The sequence below is a fragment of the Ambystoma mexicanum genome, chromosome 10, assembly GCF_040938575.1.
Source record: "Ambystoma mexicanum isolate Mex_15411 chromosome 10, UKY_AmexF1_1, whole genome shotgun sequence".
Taxonomy (NCBI): domain Eukaryota; kingdom Metazoa; phylum Chordata; class Amphibia; order Caudata; family Ambystomatidae; genus Ambystoma; species Ambystoma mexicanum.
Genome location: NC_090932.1, coordinates 165,031,382 through 165,040,045, shown reverse-complemented (window position 1 = coordinate 165,040,045; position 8,664 = coordinate 165,031,382). Strand labels below are relative to the sequence as shown.

The 8,664-nt window shown below is 42.9% G+C and overlaps 1 long non-coding RNA gene across 2 annotated transcripts in view; it reads right to left on the bottom strand.

The window, feature by feature from the left end:
* Window positions 1-202: 202 nt before the first annotated feature.
* LOC138491247 (uncharacterized) overlaps window positions 203-8,664 on the bottom strand; it is a 74,600-nt gene continuing 66,138 nt past the window's right edge. For both annotated transcript variants that reach the window (XR_011275981.1, XR_011275982.1), the window contains one exon: window positions 203-876. This is a non-coding gene — a long non-coding RNA (uncharacterized lncRNA). The remainder of the gene's footprint in view (window positions 877-8,664) is intronic.

Genomic DNA, 8,664 nt, shown 5'->3' with positions numbered 1-8,664 from the left:
TAAAGGTTGTGCAATTTCACTTTATTTCGAAACATGGATATTTTCCCCAGGAATATTATATATCAGGACAAGCACCAACCAATGCGCGTTCCAAAGTATGTGCTTATTATCATATTGCTCGAGCTCTTAGCAATTGTCCTGAAGCTGCCACTGGTTTTTGTGTTACCACTATACAAAAAGCATTAATCAGTAAAATACCCAGTTCGCACACAAATATGTTTTATTTTCAAACGCTTTGTATCAAAACGGGAAACATATTTTAGATTAATAATTATTTATACAAGCATTGCCAAGGCAAGTGTCCTTCCGCATTGATCACTGGTGATATGCATATTCTCACATGAAGAAGAAATAACACAGACGAATAATTACATTTCTTACACCTGCAACTTCCAAACCGCACCTTACTTTGTGAAATTCTAACTTTTTGTGTTAATTACTTTTTCCATATTATCAAATAAATGGGGTTTAGACAAGAAGTAAGAGGTGGGTTAAGCAAGGGAGCAGATATGGGAAGAAAAATGCATGGGCTATATATATATAAACTCAAAACTATACAAGATGCATACAATTAACATAAATCGTGTGTGGCACAATGGTCAATGCGCTCTGCACTTCACACTAGCAGCGAGGCATTAAAACTAGAGCTTTAGTTGCATTCATTTTGTATATTGCGATGTCAGATCCCATGCTAAGCTCTCCAGGTTTTTCATGTGATAATAGTCCATATTCCACTGCCAGGTATACTGAAATCCACCAAAGATCAATGCCGGATGCTGTTTCCCAACTGTTGATTTAGTCTTTAATTCTTCCGTAATTAGTGTGCCAAGAAACGTACGATCATTCTTGACAACAGAAGGCAAAACAATTGCAGATCTAGGAAATATAAGTGTTTTAAAAAAAACAAGTTAACTATTCATCTCCTAGATGCATTTGCAAACATTTCTACAAAGCACTGCCTGCCAGTCCTATAAACGATTAATCCATCTTCCTAACAGAGTTTTGGGGTGAACGCCAGTGGTTATGCTCAACGTTACCATTCTTTTGGGTGGGTGTTCAAAGAACTGTATGCATAATGTCAGGGTCAGTGCTGCCTCATACTGGGACGCTGGCCCTGAATAATGTAAGAAAACGTTACCTACCGTGTAACACGTTAGGCCACCTTTTCATTGGAACAGCCTGAATGCTTAACTCTAATTTCAAGCCAGTCCTGATTTGCAAAGATATTCCTGAATATGTAAACTGATGCTTGCTGATTTTTTAAATGGAGCCTATGTTGTTGTCTTGACCCTAGTAGACTGTATGGTCAATTTTCTTGGAAGTGTCATATTGGCCTTCTATTTAGCCCAACCATGTTTTGCTCATTTCTGGACATTATTGTTTGAACTAAAAGCAACACAAAATGCTTCCAAAATCATACTTCAGTGTCATCTAAAGAGTGAAGTGCCTTATAGACTGACAAAATTGGCTCTGAATGCAAAGTGGCAACACCGCTGGCTGTTTGATTTGAATGCCTGAGACTACCTAATCTACAAAGGTGTGATGCACCCTGTCACTATCTTGCCAATGTTTGCTAGTGGTTAAACCATAGAGGCAGCATGTATCACATTAGTTCACCTCAAAGAAGTTATTATCACAACAGCTGTCTGGTAAAAAAACGTACCTAATAAGAAATGCTCAGGACTATCTAAGCATGAAAGTCTAAGCAGATCCCCACGCCACCTAAGGGACACCTGCCCATCCTATGTATATGAAATAGAACAGTGCCACATGCAGGTAACATCAAAGCCTGGCACAACCTAATATGGGAGAATTGGCATAACCAGTTCCTGCTCCAATGCACCTTCCATCTAGAATGTCCAGACAATTTAAAGGGCACATTATTATTATTTGTTGATTATGTTACAGTTATCAAGATAAATTTTTTTTTTAAATCCTTTATTTGGGTGATCTTATCTTGACTTGAATAGATTCATGTTTGTGTATTTGTTATAAACATTTCAATATTGTTTTCCTTTTATAAAAATCATAAACGTAATACACATATACAAAAATGGCACCTAAAACAACAAAACAATTCAATACATTACAATTTCCTAAAAACACATTCGAACTTCATATAAAATTACATAAATTACATTAAACACCAAAAAATTATGTCATACCACTCTCCAACTTCTACTAAGAGAAGAAACACACAAATAAGAAACCATGAATAATAAAGTGCATTATTTAAAAAATAAGCCCTGACAATCATACAACTTCAACCAATTCAGTAGACTCTAAGACTAATGACTTTAAAAATCCCACAACTGCGAGAACGGAGGAGGTGATACTTCCAACCAAACATTGTTCCCACACCACGTCCTTCTCACCCAGAAGTAGTGCGTTAGAGAATCTTTTCATGTAAATCATACGCTTCACGTGAACTGCCGAGCAATCAATAAATAAATGTTTCAGCGTCTTTAATTGATCTACTTCACTACAGAATCTAAAATCTGCTTGGACTAATGACAATAGACCAGACCTCATCTGGACTTCCGTGGTCAAAATCAAATTCCATTTAAATCTTGGGAAAGTCCTCCTCACACTTCTGTCTGGATAAATTGTCAAATATGTAGCTAATGCCCCCAGTCGTTTATAGTCCCTGACCAGATGTTTCAGAGAGTCATAACCGTGCATTTCATCTAAAGTTGTCACCCAATCGGTTTGATGAAGGACCTTCTTCACACGACCAGGGTTCTCCACAAAATCTTCCCTCGTGAGGCAAACTCTCTCAAGCAGAATGGAACAATGAGTGGCACATTCCAAAATAAAGGTGCCACCCTTTGCCTCAAGTATGTTCTTTAAATCAATAAAAAGGGTGTTCTTTGGTGGTACCAATATTTTGTAAAATAATTATAAAAATGTCCACTGAGCGCTACATTTGAGGGAATATATAGCCAGCAGGTACGTTACTGCCACAATAGGTCCCGATCTCGGTACCCTAAGAACATGCCTCCAAATCATTCCTTCCAAACAAGGGACCAGCGCCAAAATCCAGGCAGCATGAACCTCTATCCCATGTAAGAGCTTTGGCAATATTTTTCCCTCATAGAATTTCGTAAGGGGAAACAGTAGAGTTCAGCTGCAGTCGTTGCAGCACCTCCACGAGACATCCATGAGACCTGTTGGTCTTCGTTCACTGTTCGCTTTCTCTTTGGGAGGACTTTGCTACTAAAGCCCTGTACAGCCACGGAGCGGCCATAGAGTTCGGCAGTAGAGTTCAGTTGTAGTCTGTGCAGGCTGGTGGGAGCCGGACTTCGTAATGGAGGAAGGCAGGTTCCTGCGATGCTCAAAGGCCAGGCATGAGAATGACAGAAATCTGGAGACCGAGAGACTACAACTACCTCAGGCGGCAGCACCAACCATAAAAGGCGACATGACTGCAGGTAAGGATAAAAACAAAGTAACTGCGGTGAGCATTTCACTGATATTGACATCTACGGCTGCCAAACCCGTGCCCCCTGTACTCCTAAAATAACAAGCGATTCAGGGAATCATTCCTTTATGGAACCGCAATTGGACGCCGTAGAGAAATCACTGATTGACAAGTTCAGGTCATCATCCGTTTTCGGCAAAGGTAACATAGCAAACACGAATGACGAGCATGAAGTATCTGAGGTAGTCCAATTGGATACAATGATTCATTCGAAAATAAATAGCCAAGAAAGTGAAAACAGACAAACGGAAATTACACAAATGAAAATACCAATAAGTCAATTGTCTGAAATTGAGGAGGGGAGATAGCGAAATGTGGAAACAATTGAGAAGATACCTCTGACAAACATGGCTGATACCCTGTTCAGTCCTTCTGTTACCCTGCGAAGTCCTTCTGCATCCAATTCACTAACCATTAACAAAACAATACCCTTGACTGTACAACAGAGTGCTTGCCAGAACAAATGCAGATTCATGCACGAGTCCATAACTGCCCTCGCATGAAGAGGATTTCTTACAGGACCCAACCTCACCCGATACACTGGATGTGTTTCCCTTTACCAACTACAGAGGAAGGAGCCTGCATCGCAAGCACTGATGAGAATAGAGCAGAATGTAACGGCAAATAACAGTGAGATTCCAATGGAAACCCAATTGGGTACTTTTGACATAACCCCCCGCCCCCAAACATCATTAAAAATGAACCACTCCACTAGGCCTGTGGGGAGAACCGTATTTATATTTAAATCTTCAAGGACACACCCAGACTCCAGCATAAAATCCAAAGATCCTCCTCAAACTGTTGGGAAATTTCAGGCCGGGAATACGGCTCCCAAACCATCACGGTTACATGGGGAAAAAGGGAATAAAGTACAAAGAATATATCGGAAAGCGATGACAAAAATCAAGTTGTGCCATGAATGTGGCTTAGTTTTTTGATAAAAAGAGAGAAGTTCTCCTTCTGGAGCCTGCTGGAGAGCTTTCTGACGCTGAGATCCTAGAAGGAGCACAAGATCAGACAGTGCCCCGAATGGACGCCTTCCATGAATCTGGAACAACTAGTCAGGAAGTAGCAACAAGCCAGGAAGTATAAGAACAAGATGGCCTTCAGGTACTGCAAAGCATACTGCAAATCATAAAGTCAACTCTATCTCTACACAACTCATTTCTAAGTGTAGAAATCTCCCTAAACCGAGAGTTCACCAATCTACACTACATCACGCAACTTATCAGCCGGGAAGCAATGGGAGCTCTGAGATAATGGTGGCCCACACACTTCTCGTTCATAGCCCAGTGACATCTACAGCTAACGAAAGTAATGTCCTAGAACAGGTCCACTCAGTGGCTCAAAAAACAACAAGGGGATATAAGGAACTGTGGGGTACATTTACCCACCTAGCTGAATTCCCCTCCATCACCAATCTACACTTCAGCAGTTACCAGCAAAATGGCTGCGCTGGCACTGTTGAGCACTATCGCCTTGCCTTAAAACTGTGTTCTGCAGTCACCAAAATAATGGCTGCGCTGTCTTTGCCAAGCACCTATGGGGCAAGATGAAACAGGGAACACATTGAGAAAGGCTTCCAGTGTGTTTCCTTATGCGCACCAAAGAAGAGAATTGAAAAGCAGCGCTGCTTTGCTGCTCGCTCAGAATTTCCCATTGAAAAGGGAAATATTTTACATTTAAAATGATGCCGCCCTGATGCTCCTTTTCATCTGTTTAACAATACACAGTCCTGATCCAGTGAGACCCAGCTATGCCGAGCCATATTCTGGTTGTGCCACAGCAAAAGAAAGCATTTTTCACTGAATAACAGGCTGTGGCAGGAAACAAATGTGTAAAATCTCGAACTTTTTTTTTTATTATTGAAATTTGATTTAATCAAGAAAACTGGATTTTGCAACATAAAATCTTGCTTTACAAAATATAAAAAACACAAACAAATTAAGATGTTACATAATATACTGTACATTCAAATTACATAACATAAAATAAAATATTCGTAATCTAAAGAAACAAATGAGTAAAATATATAAGTATCAATTTGATATAAACTACACACTATCCTAAACAGCTCCTTACATACGACTCAAAGTAATCACTTTTTCTCGAAGCCCCACAAACAACTTTACTCCCAGCCGTACAGAAAAACGCTTGACTTTTAGCTACAACATATCCCAGATCAATTCTTCAAAAGAAACCCTATCTCTCTGTGCTTATGTCAGTTTCAAGGGATCTTTATTTTGACAGATGCTTGTGCATTGAAAACATGACTGGGACTTTGGAAAGATTCAGACAATGGATGTAAGAAGACCGCATCCCAGCAGGATTCACCACGTGTAAAAAGGGTTGCTTTTGCAAACAAGAAAAATGTCTGTTTTAAAAGTGTAATGTTGAATAAGGCCCTGTCCTTGCCTAGTAATGCAAGGGGGGTTTTGTTTGAAATCTAATATCTAATCTATATCTAATATAAAAAAGAATAAATAAATAAATGCATTTGCTGTACTTGGGAACCAGCAAAACAGGTTTTTAAGCCTTTGGCTTCAAGGGACATTTGCTTTCTGAGAACAGAATTTACTTCCACCCAAAGGGCCAGCCCCTGGGAAACTCTGAATGGACTAAGGGGGAGAATGTAACACGCTCGACAGACTTTCCCTCTGGGCTCTAGCCTGCTACAATAGATCCCAGGACACTTAGGTGTGAAATTGCAAAAAAACACCACCCCTCAACTTCAACTGGGGGGCTTCAAAGCCAACTCCAGAGCAGCCTTGGAAGTATGCCCTTATTTGGTAGACAATGCTGGCCATCCGGCTCAAAAGACTATTTTATTAATATACTTTAAGACTTTTATCTCCGCAATTGGACAACACAGTAATGCAAAAGTTTCACAGTTTAGATGCAATTTTGGTGGCTTTACGACATGGTAGCCTTCACGGGCATATTGGGGACGGAAATGGCAGAGAATTGGATTTTCTGAGGAAAGGGTATATTTGAAATTCAATACTAACATGCCTTATGTACACATGTATAAAGTTATAGAAGAACAAGTTACTTTCCTACCTGGTAACGTTCTTTCGATGGGATGGTCCGACGACGTATTCCATGTCTATGACAGGTAATGTCCACAGCTGTGCTGCTTCGGAAAATCTTTGGCGTCTGCGTCCTGCGTCGATGACGTCGATGCGCCGTCCCCGAGGACCTCCTCCGACGGCCGACGTCACCCGATGTGATAAGTAGGACGCACGACGCCCACAGCCTCAGTTATAGTTTTTTCCCAGAACGTGTGCCACCAGTTTTCTGCCAGTCAGACACACAAGGCCTTGCGGAACGCAAGCTGCAATCGCAAAAGAAATTCTGCAGCGGGGAAGGCAGGGAGGGAGCGATATGGAATACGTCGTCGGACCATCCCATCGAAACAACGTTACCAGGTAAGAAAGTAACTTGTTCTTCGAGGGGATTGGGTCCTCCGACGTATTCCATATCTATGACAGACTCCCAAAGCAGTACCAAGCAAGGAGGTGGGAAAGAATTTAGAATACAAATTTAACATGCCCAATCAAATTGCGGAACAGAGAACTGCCTTGCCAAAGGCCAGATCTTGCCCTCTAATGGAATCGAGGGAATAGTGACGTACAAAAGTATGTACTGAAGCCCAGGTGGCTGCATCACAGATGTGATGAATAGGAACTCCCCTCTGCAGGGCAGTAGACGCAGCCACTCCTCTGGTAGAATGGGCCCGCAAGCCAGCCAGAGGGTCCTTACCCGCCAAGCGGTAACACTCGGAGATAGTTGAAATAATCCAACGAGACAAAGTCTGTTTCGTCACAGCTTGTCCCAAACGCTTTCCAGCGTAACCGATGAAAAGTTGATCGTCCGCTCTGACCCGGGACATGCGCGAGATATAAAAGCTCAACGCTCTCCTAGGATCAAGCCTATGGAGCCTCTCCACTTCCTTACCAGGATGTGGAGGAGGATAGAACGCCGGAAGAACAACCTTCTGGCTCAAATGAAATTCCGAAACCACCTTCAGAAGAAAAGAAGGACAAACTCTAAGGACAACCCTGTCCTTGTGAAACACAGTGAAGGGTGGCTTAATTGAAAGTGCCTGTAACTCACTCACTCTGCGAGCGGAAGTAACCGCAACTAAAAACACAGTTTTCAGAGTTAACAGCCTCAAAGGGCAAGAATGTAAAGGCTCAAACGGAGCACCCATAAGAAACTTAAGAACAAGGTTCAAATCCCAACCTGGCACCAAAAAAGGTGACGTAGGGAACACATTAGTGAGCCCTTTCAAAAACTGCGAAATTAAAGGAATCTTAAAATAGGAACACTCTTCAGACGAGCGGTTAAATATGAACAGCGCCGCCAGGTAACCTTTAATGGTCCCCACTTGCAAGCCCCTCTGGGCCAAAGAAGCAAAAAAGACAAAACCATGGGAATGTCGCATTCAAAAGGATCCACATTCTGAACTCTGCACCAGTCGCAGAACTTTCTCCAACGGTAACGGTACAGAGACTTAGTTGCCGGCCGCCTGGCCGAGAGCAACAACTCCATCACGTCTTCAGGGAGGTCCCAATCCTTATACTTCAACCTTTCAGAAGCCAAGCATGAAGATTGAGGGATCTGACCTCTGAATGGAGAACCTGACCCGCCTCCCGTGAGAGCAGATCGTCTCGGTAGGGAAGACGACGTGGAGGGCAGATGGACAAGTCTAGAAGGTCCGGGTACCACGTCCTCCGGGCCCAAGCCGGAGCAATGAGGATCATCCGGGAACCGAACCTCCGTAACCTCCGCAACACTTGCAGGATGACAGGGACTGGAGGAAATGCATACAGAAGTGGGAATGACCACTCCACCACGAACGCGTCTCCTAAGGCTCCTTTTGGAGGAAATTCCCACAAGCAAAAACTTCGCACTTCCGGTTGACACTGGAGGCGAAGAGATCCACTTGAGGGGTCCCCCAAAGGGCAAAGATCTCCAGGTGAATCTCCTGAGCCAGCTCCCACTCGTGAGGGATCGTGCTCTGCCTGCTCAGAGCGTCCGCCGTCTCGTTGTCGTCTCCGGCCAGATGAACTGCCGAGACCAAAACTTCCTGCTGGATGGCACAGAACTCGAGCTGCATCGCCTCCCTGCACGTCGGAAGTGACCCTGCCCCCCCCTTTTTGTTGAGGTAGTGCATAGCC